The sequence below is a fragment of the Panicum virgatum genome, chromosome 5N (assembly GCF_016808335.1).
Source record: "Panicum virgatum strain AP13 chromosome 5N, P.virgatum_v5, whole genome shotgun sequence".
In the NCBI taxonomy this organism is placed as follows: Eukaryota; Viridiplantae; Streptophyta; class Magnoliopsida; order Poales; family Poaceae; genus Panicum; species Panicum virgatum.
The window spans coordinates 32111029-32133190 of NC_053149.1; the positions used below are offsets into that span (position 1 = coordinate 32111029).

Consider the following 22162-nt stretch of genomic DNA (forward strand, 5'->3'; position numbering starts at 1 on the left):
CAAGGAGTAGTTAAATGCCCACAATTACTATCATTATAAATCATCCTTAGCTTATACTGCTGACCTCTTCACAAATCACAGGCAGCAAGCAGCAGCAGAAGGGGAACTCGTGTCCTGTGCATCTAGGCCAAAAGATACGACGAGGGCGCCCGGAGGACCGATGAATGGGGTGCTAGAGGGTGACAAGGCTCGGATAGGACTGGGTTGTGGACAGACCGACGGCGAAGCAGAGGGAGCAGAAGGGCAGGCCAATGTGACCCGCTGGGAGTCTCGTGCGGGTGCATCCATGGCATACGGCGAGGGTGGCAACCAGGAGTAGGGCGAGCCCCCCGCGCCCATGCGTCAAGCAGGTCGCCGCCCGTGCATCCAGAAAGCCACCTTGTGCCAAGATGCCATGGGACAGGTTGGGGAAGAGATAAGGTTGGTGTCGGTGTTTAGACCCGATGGCCTAGCACCAACTAGTGATGGTGCTGCACGTCCCTGTCTCTAGATGGTTGATGCAAGAAGAAACACAATGATACTGGGTTTATCCTGGTTCCGGCCGATGGGGCCGTACGTCCAGCAAGAGGAGTGAGCACTATATTATCTTGCACCGGGGGTGCCTGTAGTAGGGGACACAAATTTGGGCAAGAGAGGGAGAGAAGTTCCCAAGTCTCAGTGTACGCGAGTGTATGCGAGGGAGATGATTGAGGCAAGTGCCAATATGGGGGAGAACAAGCTCGAGAATGTGTCTCTCTTAGAGTAGGCCCCCTTGGGGAGAGGCCCGCCTCCTCTTTTATAGGTTCAAGGAGGGGCGGGTTACATTATGGAATGTCCTTGGTTTCGTCAGCCTCTCCCCGAATAGGGGGGAGGACAGTCGGTAGTTCCTAAAGCGGAGCACTGTGGGACATGGCGACGGGCATGGTCGTCGTCCTTGGAAGCCTTTAGCCACACTTGGGGTGTGTCCTTGTCCTGTGGTGCTAGTGGACGGCGTGGCGACAATAGCTTCCCTCGCTCTCGCGCAACTCACCAACCGCTCCTTGTCGCCTATCGACCACCGGAACACCCTCGCCGTCGATCCCGTACTCCGAACCGCCGCTGCTCGCCGTCGACGAGCCACCACCAGCCGTCCCAGCTCCAACCAAAGCCACCCACGGGTTCCTCTCGACGCTGTGGTGCTTCCCCACCACTTTTCCCCAACCCCCGGTGAGCCCCCTTGCCGGATTTTGGCCGGCCGAGCTGCCCCTGTTCTTCAACCTCCAGCTATGGGCCTCCCTGCAAATACTTTCAGAATTCTAGGGGCCTAGGCGCAAGTCTGTATTTCATTTTTGTTTTCAAAAATAGTGAACCTGTAAAATGCCTAGAAATTCGTAGAAAAATCATAAAAATACAAATCCAAATGTTTTGGAATCCTCGTTATAAGTCCTACAACTTTTGTTACATACATATCTTCATTTTTTGTCTGCAATTTAATCCAAGAAAGAGAATAGATTAAATAGGCTTTAATTGTTATAGGAGTTGTACTCAGTAACTTCATGTGGTTTTTGGCTAGAATGTGTCTTGTAGTGCTACTAGTGCCTGGTAAAAATTTGAACCCTTTTTAACATATTTAACTAGGTCAAAGTTTCAAGATTTCTAAATCTCTTAGTGTTACTAAAGTATTTGTGTTGGTAAAAATATTAAAGCTCTGAGTGTGAAACTTTTTCCATATGTACATGTCACTAAAATCTTGCTGTTGCAAAAGTTTGCGAAATTTTGACATGTTTAACTATATCTTTGACTTAATGCTTGATAAGAAGGCTTTAATTGTGATAAATAGATTCCTTGGTTATAAAAATCTGATAAAATTTTTGGAACTCTATTTTGGTCATATATTCAAGTCTGTAAAATTTTAGATCCATAAACACTATAGAACTTTCTGTGATAATTAGTTTTACCATATGTGGTTTAATTTTGCCAAAATTATTACTTCTCTTTTGTGCCTAGATAAATTCTGAAAAATTTATAGGACGTTCATAAGCATATGAAGCATGTTCTGAGAAATTTTGAGATTCATAAGTGTTGTAGTTTGTTCTGTAGAATTTAATATTGTTCTAGGTACTGTCTGAATAAATGTTTTATTATGAATAATTGGCTGCATAATTTGGTATAAAATTTACAGGATAGATTTCTCTCTATACCTTCTGTTTTCAGTAATTTTTCTGAATTTAAATGCTGCTTGTGTGCTGAGTTATTTAATTCTTAGCAAACCATGATTTACATGCTATATGAGTTAACTAAAAACTTACTTTGTGAGGTTAATCTTGTTGTTTGGTGTAGTAAGACTTGTTAAGTAAATACTCTATAAACAATTGCCCATATGCTAAGTATGATTGCTATTTGTTAGACTACAACTTTATCGTGAAATGTATGTGTTTGTAATATCGTTTCTTGCATCACATATAGATACGACTGTTTTATCGGACGGGTCATACGAGCTAATCCTAGATTCCGAAGAAGGTGATCAAGAAGCCCAGCTGAATGCCACTATACTGACTGAAGACCCGGACCAAAGTCCGGAAGAGCCCAAGGCTGATTTAGGTAGCGACTGCCGCGAAGGCAAGCCCCGGACATAAATCCAGTATTTCAAATTATGCACTTTATATACTACTTACTTGTGCATTTACAGTTCTTAGGATTTGAATTGAAACCCTAGATGCATGATCCTAGGAACCTATGTATTGAACACTAGATTTGAGTTCGAGTAATTGCTATGCTTATAGGACCGGTAAAAGTCGAGTGATTGCCTGTCACTCGCGAGCTTAATAGGAGTTGCTTGTTTACTTTCTGCAATCACTATAAGGACGTCAGACGGGGTCATGTTCGATATCATGACCTTGGGTGAGACCCCGTCTGTGTTGATGAATTCTGCTAAGGTCGTGGTGTGTGGTAGCGGTGGTTAAGTGTTTAAACGTACTAGCCACATGCCGTAAATATGGTATGCGGTAAGCCTAGTAGCTGATCGGACCGGTGAGTGGATATACCTTTCACTCTCTCTTAGAGATAGGTTTTTATTTATGTTTATGTTGCACAACACCATGGGTACAGAGAGGAAGTTGGTGCCCTGTAGTCGGGGAGAGTGACCCTATCCACAAACCGGAATGAAAGGTTAACGGTTGTTTGGGAATGACCCGACGGTGTTCCAAATGTGTGTGTTAGGTTTACCTTGCAAGGTTGGAAATCCGATTCGAATCGTCCGTCTCTCGCGGATATTGAGACTGCTTGATCCCTTTGCCACACAGAGTAACAAGAGTAATGTTATCTTGATCAAACTTGATGTTTGACTATAATTCCACCATGGTTTATTAGAATTAGTTGCTTACATAGAATGGTTAATCAACTAGAATATTGAAAGCTAAATTATGAAATTAAGGACCTACTCTTTATTGCTTTTCAGCAAAAAGAAAACCAGAACCTACAGAACCCTGCATAGTCTAGCTAAGTGGACTTAGTATATCCGTTGACGGTTAAGTCTTGCTGAGTATTAGTATACTTAGCCTTGCTGTTGAATCCTGTTTCAGGAATGGGTTTTGAGGACCAGATCGCTAGTCTGACTTGTCCCTGCTCTTTGCCCCCTGGCTGGTCCGTTGAGTGGGAACCGTCTCCGGCCGGTAATGACCTCGACGAGTGATATCTTGCTTGGGCTAGCTTGATATCCTTTTTGCGACGTGTTGTAGCCGTCGTGTTTTCTTTCCGCTGCTTAAACTCTGAACTTTAAACTTATGTTTTGTATATTGTTTTACTGAGTTTGTATTTGTAATAATACTTTGAACTTGTTGTAATAACTACTATGCCTGTGTTGTAAAAAAATATGGTTGTGATATCTCTGGACTCGACTTCGTGCGGGGTATGCTTGTTCGATCCGAGATCCGGTGGTTGTATCGGGACGTTACCCGACAGAACAAGAATTGTTCCATTTGAAATGCGTTTGAGTCGGTGTTGCCTTTATGGTGATGACCAGCGCACTTGAACCGGGATAATTCAGGTGGTTCTGCCATAACTGGTATCAGAGCTACAAGTGTACACCAGAGGTGTTGGAACCTTAAAAATCGATTTCTGTATAAAATTGGACCAACAAAGTATTTATAAAACTACGTTGGTTACGTTAAGGATTGTGCATAGAATGTAAAGCCCTAGGGAAATTTATGGGAGTTACAAGGTGGCTATCTACTTATGGTTTATTTATATCTGACTTCCAGCACTTTACATTTCTGTCAAACCTTACATTTGAGCACAATCAATCTTTTAAATTTTGTAACGACGCACCTACGCACCTACGCTAAGGTAAGAAGGTAAGGATCCTCATTCAGCTGAGGGAGTCTGACCTTCCCGTCGGCGATGCGAACCGAACGCTGTGCTCAAGTAGTGGCCTACTTGAGCTACTGCCAATATATTGACCATCGGTCGATTATATTGGGAGTAAAAGTATCCCGTGAATACGTTGCCCCAGTAGCGTATGAGCACTGTCCATGCAGTGTTGGATGCATGGATGCCGCTTCTTTAGTGAGCGGTAATGTATGGAAACGCTTTCATGAGTGCTGGCATGAAAGGTTCAATGTATATATATGTTCTGTCAATCTTCTGCAGGTACACTAACCGCGATTCGATAAGTTAAGAACGGTTAGAATTTATCGACTAGATATTATAGGGAGAGACGTATCTATGTTATGCCACCGTACTAACCGCGTAAGCCCAACATTAGTTGGCAATTGTTTATCTTGAGAGGACGAATAGATCGTGCATGCATAGTTTGATGATGTTTGATTTGATTCCTAGAATTTGAATTTGTTACATGAGCCTTTTTAAGGAATTTCTACCGTGGATCATCATGTATATGCCTTAGTATGGTTAAATGGTAGGTTGAGTTGAAACTTCATATTAGGAGCATGTTTGTGAAAACACTTAGACTTTCTTGGATGTAAAAGGTGGATCTGAGTCATGCTTTCATCTTTAGCCCCATTTTGATGACATAATGATCTTTTCGTTCCAAAGAATCTCAAAAGATGAACCAGTACCAATTGTGGTTTGTTTACTTCCTAAGTCTTGTGAAACCATATAATCTTTTGAATCAGAATCACATTTTTTCCGCAGTCTTCTTAAAAGCATTATTTGAGAAGCCTTGAGATAATTATATAACTCACATTTGAATCTTTTTGGATTCAGATGGTGGACCTTCCGAGTATCTTCTGGGATGATGATGGATATGCTCATACTGATTGCCTATACTGGGAGGGTTTTCCGAGGATTTTGTGGGATATGCTTCATATTTTCCACTACCCAGAACCACCCCGGTACAAGGGACGACAGTTTTCTGAGGATGGAGTTCAGAAGTGCAGTGCCACCATGACCATTCCTCAGCACCCTACTTTTACTTGGCCGCCTATTGAGATTGGGGTGGTTGGATATCACCTTGTGGATGCTTTTGAGACAGCAGCCCTCAAAGCTATTACCACCTTCTGTGAGCACCATCCGAATGAAGTTATCTAACCATTGACAATTTTGAGCTATGATTGTTGAGCAAATGTGTGTTATGCATATTGTGTTACACCATAATTTGTTAAATTCTGCTGATTTTGTTTTGCTGTCCAATGTATGATCATTGCACATACCATTGATTTTGGGAGCAAGGATAATGTATCTAATGGATGTCTTCCATAATTACAGATGGTTGGTCATAGCCGTGGAACACCCGAAGGCTTCGGCCGTGAAACTGGCAGTGGATCTCAGCAGCCACCACCACCACCGCTGAATCTGGCCAAGCTAATGGCCTTGCAAACCGAATTGCTTCATCAGCTGGTGCAAGGGCAGCAGAATCCGTCATGCCAACAGCAGCGTGGAGGACGTGATGAAGAACCAGCGGGTTACCAGGAATTCTTTGGTACCCAACCTCCACTGTTCAGCCGGACTGATGAACTATTGGACGCCGATGCTTGGCTCCATACTATTGAGTCCAAGTTCGCCTTGCTGGCAGTACCTTGTACTGATGCGAACAAGGCCCAGTTCGCCGCCCAGCAGCTTCGTGGCATTGCTCGCATTTGGTGGGATCACTATTGTGCTATGCAGCCTGCTGGACATGTTATCTCTTGGGAGGAATTCCGGAATGCCTTTAGGACACATCATATTCCCGAGGGACTGATTGAGAGGAAGTTGAATGAATTCTTAGCTTTGAATCAAGGGACCCGCACTGTTCTTCAGTATGCACAGGTCTTCAATGACCTGTGCCAGTACGCGGGCCATCATGCGGATACTGACGCCAAGAAGCGCGACCATTTTCGTCGTGGCCTCAACACCAAGCTCAAGGAACGCCTGAACCATGTTCAGCCAAATACTTATAATGAGCAGGTCAACATGGCCATTACTCAAGAAGATTGTATTGTCGTGCACCGTGCCGAGAAGAAGCGAAAGGAACCAACAGGACCCTCGAATGCTCAGCCACCAAGGTATCGTCTGGTGCAGAATACTCCACCAAGAGCTCCACAGAGAAATGCCCCAACGGGCAGGTTTGTTTTTAGGCCGCCTCAGCAACAGGGAGGATTCAGACCTCCAGTCTTTCAGCAGCCGCAGCAGTTTGGCCCAAGGCCAAATACCCCACAGTCCAATCGCGGGAATGGCAACAATTGATATTTCAATTGCGGCAGTACTTCCCATTTCGCCAAGAATTGCCCACAACCCAAGAAGTCTTACCCAGGGCAGAACTCCAACCAGAACAACAAGGTCAGGGGCAAGGGCAAGAAGCAAATGGTGCAAGTCCGATAGGGGCGAATTAATTTCACTACTCTTGCAGAGCTTCCCGAAGGAGCACCAGTCATGTCAGGTATTTTCTCTATCCACAATAAACCCGCAGTCATATTATTTGATTCTGGTGCAACTCATAGCTTTATAAGTGCCAAATTTAGAGCAAGGTTAGGATTGGATTTTTGTCATACCAAGAGGTCTTGCATGATAGCAACCCCTGGTGGGAAGAGAGCTTCCAATCAAATCATTAGACATGTGCCAATTAAGTTGGATAGCAAATTGATAAAGACAGATTTGATCTTGTTGAACTTAGAAGGCATGGATGTTATTTTGGGCATGGATTGGATGACTAGACATAAAGTACTGTTAGATATCTCTTACCGAGCTATTGAGATAGATTCACCTTATCAAGGAGCCACCATACTCTATCTGCCACAACAAGAGTGCCTCAACTCTTGTGCCTATGCCATAAAAGAAGTTAAATTTGAAGATATTCCTGTTGTGTGTGAGTATGCGGATGTATTTCCAGATGATTTGCCTGGAATGCCCCCTGATAGAGATATCAAATTCGTTATCGAGCTTCAACCCGGTACCGCCCCTATTTCTAAGAGGTCATACTGTATGCCTCCAAATGAGTTGGCAGAATTGAAAATCCAACTTCAAGATCTTCTTGACAAGGGTTTTATTCGTCCAAGTGCTTCACCATGGGGATGTCCAACCCTGTTTGTGAAGAAGAAGGACAACAGTTTGAGGCTATGTGATGACTATCGACCACTCAATGCGGTCACTATTAAAAATAAGTATCATCTTCCCCGCATTGATATCCTGTTTGATCAGTTAGCTGGAGCCAAGATTTTCTCTAAGATTGATCTTCGTTCTGGCTATCATCAAATAAAGATAAAGCCCTGTGACATTCCGAAAACAGCTTTCTCGACTAGATATGGACTTTATGAGTATCTGGTTATGTCTTTTGGTCTTACCAATGCCCCGGCATACTTTATGTACCTGATGAATTCAGTCTTCATACCGGAACTTGATAAATTCGTCGTGGTGTTCATCGACGACATTTTGATCTACTCCACGAATGAAGAAGATCATGCTCAGCATTTACACATCGTTCTTCAGCGATTACGAGATCATCACCTTTACGTCAAATTCTCCAAGTGTGAATTTTGGCTGGATAGTGTGAAATTTTTAGGCCATAATATCTCCAGTGAAGGTATATCTGTTGATCCAGCTAAAGTGCAAGAAATGATGGATTGGGAATCTCCTACTTCAGTCCATCAGATTCGTAGTTTTCTCGGTTTAGCTAGATACTATCGTCGATTCATTCCTGATTTCTCTAGAATAGCCAAACCTATGATGGAGTTGTTAAAGAAAGGAGTGAAATTTGTTTGGGATGATAAATGTGAAGAAGCCTTTAAAACTCTCAAAGCGCGACTGACTACTGCTCCAGTGCTGGCTACACCGGACAGTACCAAACCTTTTGATGTCTATTGTGATGCTTCTGGTACGGGACTTGGTTGTGTACTTATGCAAGACAATCGGGTGATCGCTTATGCATCTCATTGTAACATTTACACTGACCAATAGAGCCTCAAGTATATCTTCACCCAAGCTGATCTCAACATGAGACAGAGACGTTGGCTAGAATTGATAAAGGATTATGATCTAGAAGTGCATTATCATCTAGGAAAGGCTAATGTAGTTGCAGATGCACTCAGTCGCAAGTCACAATGCCATTGTCTATCTGTAGAGCCATTCAACGAAACTGTATGCCAGGAAATGATGAAATTAAACCTAGAAATGGTACCTCAAGGAAGTCTGAACCATATAGCTGTGGAGCCTACACTTCATGATAGCATCATCATGGCACAATTACATGATGAAGGTATCAAAATCATCAAGGAAAAGCTATCCCAGGGAGAATCAAAGTACAAATGTTTCTGTGTGGATCATAAAGGAGTTTTGTGGTTTGAATTTCGTCTTGTGGTACCCAAGAATCACCAGCTTAGAAAACAAATCCTTGATGAGGCACATCTATCGAAGTTTTCTATTCATCCCGGTAGTACCAAGATGTATCAGGATCTTAAATAGAAATATGTTTCTGAGTGTGATGTCTGTCAAAGAGTCAAAGCTAGTCACTTGAAAGTAGCTGGTACTCTCCAACCTTTACCCATTCCATTCTGGAAATGGGAGGACATCAGTATGGATTTTATTGTTGGCTTACCCAATGCTTCTCAGAAGCATGATTCTATTTGGGTAATTGTTGATAGACTCACCAAGACCGCTCATTTTATTCATGTAAATACAACTTATTCTGCCAAGAAGTATGCAGAGATCTATCTCGACCAGATTGTCCGTCTGCATGGAGTTCCAAAGACGATTATTTCTGATCGTGGGGCGCAGTTCATTGCACATTTCTAGGAGCAATTGCAAGAATCCCTTGGAACCAAATTGATTCGTAGTTCAGCATATCATCCACAAATAGATGGGCAAACCGAACGAATCAATCAAATCCTTGAAGATATGTTAAGGGCATGTGCTATTCAATATGGCAAGAACTGGGATAAGTGCCTAGCATTGGCAGAGTTCTCATATAATAACAGTTATCAATCCAGCTTACAAATGGCACCATTTGAAGAGTTATACAGTCGAAGGTATCGAACACCTTTGAGTTGGTCACAAGCCAGAGAACACAAAGTCTTTGGGCCAGATCTAATCATTGAGGCAGAAGAGAAAGTCAAAGTTATCCAGAATAATCTTAAAGTAGCCCAATCAAGACAGAAAAGTTATGCAGACAAAAGAAGAGAGCCTTTACAGTTAAAGGTAGGTAATTTCGTATATCTGCGAGTATCTCCTACTAGAGGTGTTCAACGCTTCGGCATAAAAGGGAAATTAGCACCCCGATACATTGGACCATTTGAAATCATTGAAACTTGTGGTTCAGTTGCTTACCAAATCCATCTTCCTTCTTAGTTGGCCGCCATTCATGATGTTTTCCATATCTCTCAACTCAAGAAGTGCATCAAAGTGCCCACTGAGATTATTAAACCACAAGATATCGAAATTGAACCTGATCTATCTTATGCTGAATATCCAATCAGAGTTCTTGACACCAAAGAAAGAAGTACCAGAAGGGAGAAAGTTAAAATGTACAAAATCCAGTGGAATCACCATACTGAGGAAGAAGCCACTTGGGAGACTGAAACTTCTCTCCAAAGAAATTTTCCCGACTTTCTTAGAACCAATCCAGATACCCAAATCTTTCCGTCCTTATTTCTAACTGTAATCTCAGGGCGAGATTCCTTTTAGGGGGGAAGGCTGTGACACCCTAGGTGTCTGCACAGTAGAAATGTATTTATTTTGTGCATCATGTGCTTAAATTGCTTGCAAAAGGGTCTAATTAAAAAAATATAAGGTTATTTGTGTAAATATGAATTGATGCAAGGTCCTTTCTATAATTTAATTTGAATAAGAGGGGTAAATGTTGCTTTTGTGGAGGATTTATTTGCAAAATTCAGTGTAATCATTACATGGCAGAAAATTGTACATTTCAGTCTAAATTTGAGGTGAATTTGCCTTGGAAAAGACAAAAGTCCTTTAAATTCAAAATCCTTCCTATGTTTTCATAATAACTCTTTAACCTTTGGTCAAATAAATTTTTGTAAAACACCAAAGTTGTAGATCTTGAAAAGTTGAACAACTTTCATGTTGGGCACTTTTTCGTTTGAGCCCTTGTTTAGGAGATATTTTTGTTTTACAGTGGGACCCCTGGTTTTTTTAGAAATTACAAAGAAGTCCAACAGTCGTCTTCCACCTCCCTCCCTCCCTGCTTCCTCTGCCGCCGCGTAGAGCGGGGCCACCCGCCGCCGTGGAGGGCCGCAGGCCACCTCCTGCTGCTCCACCACCCCACGCGGCACTCCCGCGACCCTCTGGTCCCACTCCCAACCGCGCTGGACCTCTCCTCCCCTCGCCACGCTACTCCGTCGAGCTCCGCGGCCGCCACCTCGGGATAGAGCCCGGCTTCCCCGCATCAACACCTAAGGCAATACAAACCACCACACAGGACGTAGGGTATTACTCAACTCGCGGCCCGAACCTGTCATCTTTGTGTTCCTTGCACCATCGTGTTCCAGACAGTCGATCCCTACCTACGAACCTTACTGCTAAGGATATCCCTGAGCAGGCTTGGTGGTAAACACCGATAGCTGGTGCGCTAGGTAGGGGATTCGGTGAGTTCATCGGCGAATTCGATGGCCGGATCAAGCGACGCCAACAACGTGCCCGAGGGCACAACTCTTGTTTTCGGTTCCCAGGCCTGTACGGTTGATGGATCGGGTGGCTTCTCCAGCCACCTTGTCACGTCGAAATCGCCTAAACCAAAAACCATCTTCCAACCCGCCGACATCTGCAAGACCGCCGACATCTGCAAGAACGCAGCACGTGTGCACACTCTTAACTATATATGTTGAACAAATTTTGAATAATAAAATATTTGGATGTGGAGACTTTGTTGTTGTTTCAGTTTCTATTGCGTGGTTCAATTGAAATGTATCAGTTTTTGTTAATCTATCTGAACGATTTAAGTTGCTTTCGCGTACTCTATTTTATATTTGTGTTGTCGTGTGGTAATTCTCCAAAGGATTATTCTGTTTTCTTCTGGGGTGTTACATCCCTGTTGACGGTCGTTAAGTACGAAATATGACCGTCAACTATACTCATAAAAGAAGGAAAACTATATCTCTTACTCACATATTTGTATCGCTAACCTAGCTCCATAGTTGTTTTCGAAGATTCTTGATTTCAGGAGCACAACTCTGGAATAAGACAAAAACACGATGAATACGCAGACAGAATTCACAGACGATCGTGTCCTGCGTAACATGAGCAAAGAAGGCTCACAAACCAGACCAAACCGACCAACCAAGCCCTGGCACCGACCATCTGACATCAGGACCCACCAGGCAGTGTACCAGAGAAGGACGGTGGCCAATGGCGGCAAGAGGGGGTCAGCTGACCCCACATGTCAGCCATTCAGGCTTAGATTTTGCGGGAAGCTTGATCCTATCCTCTTGAAGGTGGTTGATGATGTTTCCATGTTTAGAGATGGCGGGAACCAACCTAAAAAGCTATATAAGGGGCCTCCCACCACTCTCATCACACACACCACTTGAAGGCCTCTCTCTTTACACTCTCTTGTGACTTGTACTCCTTAGGGTAGTGGAGCTAGGCTAGTACTTCATCGCCTTAGCGAATCCAGTCGTCCTCGGGGCCAGCGAGCAATCCACGGCCTCTGGTATGGCTTTGTATTCCGAGTTTCTTTATGCTATTCATTCAGAGTTCATTCTTGGTTATCTTGCTATGTTCGTAGATTGCCTAGCCTTGATCAATGCTTACTCAAGTTATAGTAGTTGCTTGCTTAGACCAGATGATCTGGGTAAGTATATCGGTTCGTTGTGCTTTCGGACTTGCCTTAGCATCTTGCCTGTCCATCCGAAGGGTGGGGGACCCGGGGGTGCTAGGGTAGTCACTTCATATGCGGGCATGGTGCCCGAGTATGTGGGATCCTTTGGATATGACGGTGCTCCACGGTGTGACTGGGGTAGACCGCAGGTGGTGACAGCCCTATCGGCCCACCAGGAAGCTGCATCTCGGTTAGCGTACTCCCCGATGTTCGGGTACGGTGTAGGAGTTCATGCAAAGATGAAACGGGACTGGATGTTCTCCAGTGCGGGTCATTCTCCCCGATGTCCCTAATTTCCCGGCACCTGAAGCTCTAAGCAATGTGGCTAACGTAACTTATCTGCTAGGAATTTTTGCCTATGCTCCCACTAACCTTAGGTGTGCTTGTTTATTCTTTATTCATGAGAGTTGGCTATTCTGTCTGTGTCACATTATCCCTGATTGTCATTCATTTATCACTTACCCCTATATAGTCAGTGGTCTTCATCTTACTTTATACGTGTCATGGTTATGGAACTTGTAAATAAACTTTACACAACCTAGCCATCCCTTGGTAAAATATAAATAACGATACTCTGGATACTTTCGGGTGAAATGCTACAATGGTATATCTGTGTGCTTGCGGATCTTTCTGTAAACGTTAAGACATACCAACACCAGTTTTTCTAGCGGCGTTGCTAGGAACTAACCACTCCTAGTGGCGGCGCTAGGAAATGTCAACAAGCTTTTCTAGCGCCGTTGCCGGGGATGGCACTAGGTGTAAAGTATACTTACAAAGTACATAAACATGGCAATATAAGTAAGAGGTAGCTACTGCTTATACAGGCTAATGTGTTTATCTTTTTGTTTTCTCCTGATTGGATGAAAACAGGGTAGTGTATGTCTGGTTTCTCCTTGCCGACTGTTGACACAAGATTGGTCAACACACAAGCGCTAGAACGTGCGGATCACAACGATCAAATCACCAGCGATGAACTCCGGTGACCGGTCAGACCGGTCGCACCAACCGGTCAGACCGGTTCGACGCAGACAGCACCGCGAAACCTAGAACCTCAAGCTCGAGAGGGACCCCATCGGAGCTCAAAGATCTAGGGTTTTCTTGAGGTCGGCAGGCCACTCAAGACGCCCTTGAACGCCTTCGAGACAAGCAAAGAATAGCACGAGGTTGGAAAAGCTAGGGTTTGGAGAAAAATAGGAAAATAGTAGATTGATTGATTCAATTGGCTAGAAGGACCTCAATCGGCCGTGGCATTTATATTTATAGGCCGGGGAAGACGTACCCCTTCCAAATTGAGTTACAAATGGATTCCATAATACAAACCCTAACTCTACTCGGACTGCACAGGCCCAGACCGGTCTGACCGGTCGGCCTCAGTGTTTGCCAATTTTGGCATCCAACATATGCCCCCCTGCTTTTTGGTGAGCTTTGCAAGCCAAAAAGCAAGGACCAGAAACTAGCCTAGTTACATAGATTTGCAAAGAAAGTACAAGGCTAAAAATAATGCTAAGGACGATATTCTATACCGGCCATCTTCGTCTTCAAGCGTCTTGCCATACGCTGGGGTAATATTTCTTCAAGTATCTTCCATTAAGTGCCCGTGGAAGACGCTCTCCTTGCATCGTCTCCACCATATAAGAATTCCCGAAGATAACCTTGACAAGCATGTACGGTCCTTCCCAACTCGGCGACCACTTGCCGAACTTGTTGATATTTGTCCCAAGAGGAAATATTATCTTCCAAACCAGCTCACCAACCTGAAAAGATTTTGCTTTTACCTTTTTGTTGTAAGCTCTAGCCACCCGAAGCTTGTCCTTCTCAATTTCCTTCAAAGCTTGTATCCGCTTGTCGCTTACTTCATCAATATTGTCCATCGTCAAGTCATAGTAATCAACAGCAGAAAGGTCATTTTGTTTAGCCAATCTATAAGCATCCAGATTCACCTCAACGGGCAAAACAACCTCTTGACCATAAACAAGCTCAAAAGGAGTAACTTTAGTAGCACCATGTCTAGATATATGATGAGCCCACAATGCCTCAGATAGAACCTCATGCCACCTTCTGGGATTCTCCTCTATCTTCTTCTTGATAAGCTTTATCAAGATTTTATTACTAGACTCAGCTTGACCATTGGCCTGAGCATAATATAGAGTTGAATTGAGTATCTTAATCTTATACAATTCACAAAATCACATACCTCATTTGAAATAAAAGATGAACCTTGATCCGTTGTCAAAGTTTGAGGAATACCGAATCTATGGATAATATATTCTGTAATAAACTCAATTACCTCTCGATGTGTCATATTCTTCAAAGGAACTGCTTCGGTCCACTTAGTAAAGTAATCCGTAGCAACCAACACGAAGCGATGTCCCTTTGAAGAAGTGGGATTAATCTGACCAATGAAATCCAACCCCCAACCTCTGAACGGCCATGGCTTGATAATAGGATGTAATAATGCAGCAGGCACTAACTAAACATTACCAAATCGCTGACATTCTTCACACCCTTTATAATATTTGAAACAATCCGCCATCATGTTTGGCCAATAAAAACCAGCTCTCCTAAGTAACCACTTCATTTTAGGAACCGATTGATGTGTACCACAGATGCCTTCATGAACTTCCCCCATAGCATCACGAGCCTGATCAGAATCTAAGCATTTGAGAAGAACATCTTCGGTTGTCCGACAATAAAGCTCATCGTCGATCAAAATGTATTCTAATGCCAAACACCGAATATTCCTCTATGCACCATGACCAGGGTCCTTTAAATATGTCACAATAGGCATCCTCCAATCAGCAACCTCGGCCTTCTGTTTGGAATTAGAAGTGGCGACCGACACGCTTTTTTCAGCAGTCTGACCGGTCAGACCAGTCCCTGGACCGATCAGACCGGTCAGAGCATCCGGTCTGACCGGTTCGTCCAGAACCAGTAACTCGGCTGTTGCTCGCATCGGCTTTCTCATGTTAAAATATTTCTTAGTAACATTGTAGCTAGATGCTTGCTGAGCCAGAGCATTCGCCTTCTGATTACTATCTCTTGGAATATGTCAGATTACAAATTCATCAAAGCAAGAGATAATATCAAGGCATCTATCAAGATATGCATTTAAAGAACCGTTGTAACATTGGCATACCTTAGATACTTGCTGCACCACTAGAAGTGAATCACCATAAGCTTCCACATGCTTAACGCCCATTGATTCCAAAAATTCTAAGCCAAATAGAAGTGCTTCATACTCAACTTGGTTATTTGTGCGCTCTTCTTCCAATCGATTTGAGAACTCAAAAATAGTACCATTCGGAGAAATTAGAATGACACCAATCCGTTGTCCATCATCACAACCTGATCTATAAAAGAAAAACTTCCAAGGTGTGCAAGTAATATAGCCGACTTCCAAATCATACTCATCATTAATCCGATGTTCAATAATGAAATCCGCTACAATTTGGCCTTTAATAGCTCTTAAAGACTCATAGGCCAAATCATATTCAACAAGCGCATAAGCCCACTTTCCGATTCTACTACTCAAAATCGGCTTTTGAAGCATATGCTTAATAACATCGGCTTGACAAGTAATTATGCAAGTACTTGATAAAAGATAATGCCTCAACTTGGTACAAGCATAATATAATGATAAGCATAACTTTTCAGTAAACGTATACCTTATTTCCGCATCAACAAGTCGTCTGCCAACATACGTGATAACATACTCCTTTCCTTCGGTTCCTTGAGTCAAAACAGCACCAATAACTTTGTCTTCTGCAGCCACATAAAGACCAAATGGAATACCTCTCTTAGGTGCCTCGAGAACTGGCGGTGAAGACAAATACTTCTTGATCTTCTCAAAAGCATCTTGCTATTCTGCCCCCAAGTAAATTCAGCCACGTTCTTCAACCGAAGAATAGGAGTAAAAGCATCTATCTTTCCAGACAAATTAGATATAAACCTTCTCAAATAATTCACCTTGCCCAGAAACTTTTGCAAGTCTTTCTTGCACGCAGGAGCCTCTACTTTCTTCATGGCTTCAATTCTCTTTGGATCAATCTCTATGCCCTTCTCATGAATAATGAAGCCCAAGAACTTCCCAGTCGATACAACAAAAGCACACTTGAGCGGATTCATCTTCAACCCATACTGATGCATTATCTCAAGAGCAAGCCTCAAATCAGCCAAATGATGACTCAAGCCGGCCGATTTGATCACAATATCATCACTATAAACTTCCAATATAATACCAATTAAGTCATGGAAGATCAAATTCATAGCTCTTTGATAAGTAGCACCAGCATTCTTCAATCCAAAAGTCATAACAATCCACTCAAATAAACCAATGAAACCAGGACATCTAAAGGCTGTTTTAGACGTATCTTCTTTGGCCATGAATATTTGATTATAACCCGTATTACCATCAAGAAAACTGATAACACGATGTCCAGAAGCTTCATTGATCAACATATCGGCTATGGGCATAGGATATTCATCTTTAGGAGTAAATTTATTAAGATCTCTAAAATCAATGCACACTCTAATCTTGCCCGAATCTTTCTTTTCAACGGGCACAATATTAGAGATCCACTCCGCATAACGACAAGACCGAATAAATCCAGCATCTAATAAATGATTAATCTCTTCTTTTATTCAGTCATACATAATAGGATTAAAATGCCTAGAGGGTTGTTTATAAGGTCAAAAACCGGCCTCAATCAGCAGCCGATGCTCAACCAAATCACGACTCAAACCAGGCATTTCTGAATACTCCCATGCAAAACATTCGACATATTCTTTTAATAACTTTATTGAATCGGCTTTACAATCATCCGATAAGTTTGCATTTACAAAAGTCGGCCTAGGAATAGAACCATCTCCAATGTCTACCTTTTCCAAAGGATCAGCTGACGTAAAACCCTGGCCTAACTTATCTAAGTCACCCAGGTCTTCAATAGCCTCGCACATATCGTTCGCCCTGTCCCGATAGTGCTTAATGCGCTGCTACAGCCACTCTGCAATGGATCGGTCTGACGCACCGGTCTGACCGGTCGATCCTGGATGGTCTGACCGGTCAGAGGTAGCGGTCTGGCCGGTTGGCTCTGTGTCATTGTCCTGCTGCGTCATAGAAGTAAGTGTAGCCGATTCTCCATCGGCTTTAGGACTGCAGAGACAAAACTCTCCTTGGTGCAACTGATCATGTCATAATCGGTCAAGTCTAGGCCCAATAAACACTTGATGTTATCATGTGCACCAACGGATTCAGGATCGACGGTACCAATAAAGGAAGAAGCATCACCATGCACAACCTCAACTTCATCACCGATCCACTGAATAAGAAACTGGTGCAAGGAAGATGGTACACATTGATTGGCATGAATCCAATCACGTCCAAGTATGAGGTTGAAGTTACCTTGCACCTCGGAGATGAAGAACGCCGTAGCAACCGTCTTGCTCCAAATGGTCAACTCCATCGAAGCAACCCCCTTGGCACCAATGGGATCACCTCCTCCAACACCGCTGACCGTCATGTTCGTCTTGATGAGTTCTTCATCCGTCCCACCGAGCTTCTTGTATAGTGAATAGGGCATCAAGTTGACAATTGCCCCACTATCCACAAGCATATGAGAAACTGGCTTCCCGTTGATGTGCCCCCTCATGTAGAGAGCCTTCAAGTGGTTATTCGAATCTTTGGGCTTCTGAAATATAGCTTCGCAGGGCCCAAAGTCCAGATGTGCCGTCTCCTCCTCTGGAATCGCCCAATAGTCATCACAAAAGCGCACAACATTGATCTCCATGTTTGTAAGTTTCGGAGAAGCCTCATAATCCACCAACTCCTCGTCCTCTGAACCTCTGATGCGCCAGTAGCCGAAGTGGAGGCAACCTCTTCGGCCTTCTGCTCAGGCTCAGGGTCGACCGGTCTGACCGGTTGCTCTGATCGGTCAGACCAGTCTGGGACACCGTTTTGACCGGTCGGTTGGAGTGGTCCGACCGGTCCAGCGGGCTGATCAACTGCCTTGACCCGCCACATCTTGCCTTGAGGGAATCTCGGTCTGCACTCATCAAATATCTCATCCCTCAACTTCTTCGCCTCCTTTTCCTTCTGTTCTTGGCAGTGAAGATGCTGCAACCTCCTCTTCTGAGTGTGAGTCAACCCTGGTGGGCACCACCTAGGTTGGAAGTACTTCTCCTTGTCTTGGTCCTTGAGGTTGCTGCTACTGGCCTCATGGCCATTGGCCAATACAAGCTTCTAAGAAATATTGACCAGTTTCTCAATGATCACCGGTCCCTCTTGCGCATCTTGAGCTTTTCCTTTCCCGTCTTCAACTTTCACAACCTTTGTAGCTGGAACCTTCTCAGAATCAACTTGCATTGGCACTGGTTCGTCCTTCTTCTCCTTGACGCGATACTCTTGGCGCACTGGACGAACTTGGGCCGGCCTCTGCTGAGACAGGTCTGACCGGTCGGGGTAGACCGGTCTGACCAGTCCGGGGTTCTGCCCCTGACTAGATTGGTGCTGACCCAATCGGTCCTGAACTGGCTGCCTCAAACTGTCAAATACAGGTCCTCTAGAGCTTCCCTCTCCCTAGAAGTGTGGTGGATACAGCATAGGATAGCATTGCATCCAAAATCCTCTGTTCTCGCATGCGGAAAACTGAGAATCCGACGCCGGTGGAGCCCATGGCATTGTAGCGTACATCGGCTGTGTTTGCTGAGGAGGGAACAAGGTAACCACATCACCCCTGCGCTTGCTTGATTCTCTCCTAGGAGATGATGGTGCGCCTTGACGCGGAGGTGACCTCGATCTCTTTTTTAGGGGCCGATCATTTCGAGCGGCCTTTGAGTACTTGTTCAACAGTTGGCCAAAGGTAGGCTTCTGATTTGCAATCTTGCCCTGCACCTTTGGTTGGTTATCTTCCATGTACCCACTTCCGGACGCTTCGGATTGAATGTCCGGAACTGACCATCAGGGCGGTCTGACCGGTCTGACCGGTCGGAGAAACCGGTCTGACTGGTCTCGGCTGAGCAGCAGGCTGATCGCCTGAAGAAGAACCCTCTTCCCCCCGAGCGTGCGAGGTTTGAGTATGATCCTCATATTCTTCTTCCCATCAGGAGTCTTCTCCTGAATCACCTCTCTGGCCAGAATCTTGTTATCAACAGTCAATGGCCTATCATCACCAATGATCACGTTCTTGCCTTTTGCTCCTACGGCTTGATCCGGCCGAATTAGCACCTTTGCATTGATGAGATCAATGGTATGCTATGGGAACAGAGCTTTGTCTATCTTCATCTCGGGAAAGGTCAATTGTCCTTCATTTATGGCCGATTATACCTGTCGACGAAACACATTACAATCATTAGTTGCATAAGATGAAGAATTATGAAATTTACAATAAGCGCGCCGCTTTAGCTCCTCAAGCGGCGGTATAACATGAGTAATTTTCAAATGCCCAAGTCATAATAACTCATCAAAAATGCGATCGCACTTGGACACATCGAAAGTAAACTTCATCTCTTCTTGACGATTCATTTGAGTCGGCTTAAGAGATGTACAAGTAGATGGTTTGGCCGAGGCGGGCCAAATAAACTCAGCAGCGTATACCTCTTTATCCTCATCGTCCGATGAATCGGAATCATATTCAACAATATGAGTGTTTGAACGATGGGACTTGTAGGTATCCTTTTCTTTCTTAAATTTGGTTTCTTGATTCAAAGCTTTAGCTTGAAGCTGGTTAATAGAATAAAAATTCGAACAATCAAGCTTCTCTCTATAATTAGAATGTAAACCCGCAAGAGCCAAATCAACCAAATCCTTTTCGGACAGTGACAAATTAAAGCATCGATTCTTAATATCTTTAAATTTCTTAAAGTACTCTTGGATAGACTCGTCTCTACCCTGTCTAACCGATGTCAAATTTGTCAACTTAATTTTTGTAATCCCCATTATAAAAGTGATCATGAAACTTTTGCTCTAATTCGTTCCAAGAACGAATCGAGTTAGGAGTTAACGAAGAAAACCAAGAAAAAGCGGTTCCAGTCATAGATAAAGAAAACATGCGAACGCGCAATGACTTGCTAGAACCGACTTCTCCAAGTTGAGCAATATATTGGCTAATGTGCTCCCAAGTGGATCGGTTATCATCACTGCTAAACTTAACAAAATTGGGATCACGCCAACCAGCGGGGTAAGGAATCAAATCAAAAGCATCGACATACAGCCTACGATATAGCCGACTCCTACCCATCAAAGCCCAGTTTTTCCTTAAACATATTGGCCAGATCCTCTTTCATCCTAGTAAGATCGGCCTCATAGTTACCCGTGGACATTTGGCCGAAACGATGTGTCGCAGGATCAGTAGTGGACATCGTTTGTGCGGCGGCGTACTGCGGATTGGCCCTAAGCCAATCATCCCAAACATCCTTGGGCAAAGGTGGAGGGAAAGGCGGTTTAGCGCATGACTTCATCATATACGGCGGCACAAAATCCGCCAATTCTCGCTCTAGGCTATAATCAGTCGAAGCGGGAGGAGGCGTGACTTGTGGCTGTGACGCAGAACCGAGCACCATGGCACCGGTCTGACCAGTTTGATTGAACGGTCTGACCGGTCGGTGCGACCGATCTGACCGGTTTGACCCTGGACGGCCGAACTGTGCCCGGTGGGGGTGTCTGTCCCGCGAAGTAATTCGGCGGCATACCATACTGATAATCTGATGGTGAGGCCGAAAGACTAGGGTTAGGGGTAAAATTAGAATATTCGTTGACAGGTTTCTTCCCCTTGTTTTGCATAGTTAAGTCGATAAGCATATCTTGTGTAAACTTTTGTGACTGCTCGAATCGACTCAAAAAGGCATTGGCAAACTGCTTGATGGAATCGAAGGTAAAACTTACCTCGCTTGGAGTGGAAGTAGACGAAGCAGCAGCTATAGCCGTAGTAGATGGGTTTGGCGGCGGTGGTGTGAATGTAGGCATCTTGAATTCCTCCTTCTTGAATACGCCTTGCCGAGTCTTCCCGAAGCATGCAAGCAATCAATTCTTGGCGTCCTCTTGTTCCTTTTGGAACGCCACCTCGAATTGCTTGTGCGTCTCCTCAGGTATGTCTTCATACTAGATGTCGATGGGAGTCGCATCTACCTTGGAGTCAACCTTATCACCGGCCATTGCGCTCGATGAACTCAGATCTTTCCCCAGTGGAGTCGCCAAAAAGTATGTTGATGCAAGATTCGTCAACACACAAGCGCTAGAATGCGCGGATCGCAACGATCAAATCACCAGCGATGAACTCCGGTGACCGGTAAGACCGGTCGCGCCAACCGGTCAGACCGGTTAGATGCAGACAGCACCGCGAAACCTAGAACCTCAAGCTCGGGAGGGACCCCGTCGGAGCTCGAAGATCTAGGGTTGTCTTGAGGTCAGCAGACCACTCAAGACACCCTTGAACGCCGTCGAGACGAGCAAAGAATAGTATGAGGTTGGAAAAGCTAGGGTTTGGAGAAAAATAGGAAAATCGTAGATTGATTGATTCGATTGGGTAGAAGGACCTCAATCGGCCGTGGCCTTTATATTTATATGTCGGGGAAGACATACCCCTTCCAAATTGAGTTAAAAACAGATTCCATAATACAAACCCTAACTCTACTCGGACTGCACAGGCCCAGACCGGTCTGACCGGTCGGTCCAACCGGTCAGACCGGTCGGCCTCGATGTTTGCCAATTTTGGCCTCCAACACCGACAAATTTTGTTGAAAATCTCGAGAAGCTCGTGAGAAGGGTCCGACCTCACGTCGTCCCTCCTCTGATCTCGTAGTCGACAAGCGAACCAGCTTCCCAAGCACCATCAACAATCACTGAACTCATGGCTGAGAAGACTCTCCGCGACTTCTCCGTCCCCTCAGCTACCAATGTGGCAACTGGACCCAACGTTGATGTTGGGGACGTGAACTTTGAGTTGAAGT

The 22162-nt window shown here is 44.3% G+C and overlaps 1 long non-coding RNA gene across 4 annotated transcripts in view; it reads right to left on the reverse strand.

Annotated features, from left to right (window-relative positions):
• LOC120676877 overlaps window positions 1-22162 on the reverse strand; it is an 89647-nt gene that overhangs the window by 23681 nt on the left and 43804 nt on the right. The window lies entirely within an intron of this gene.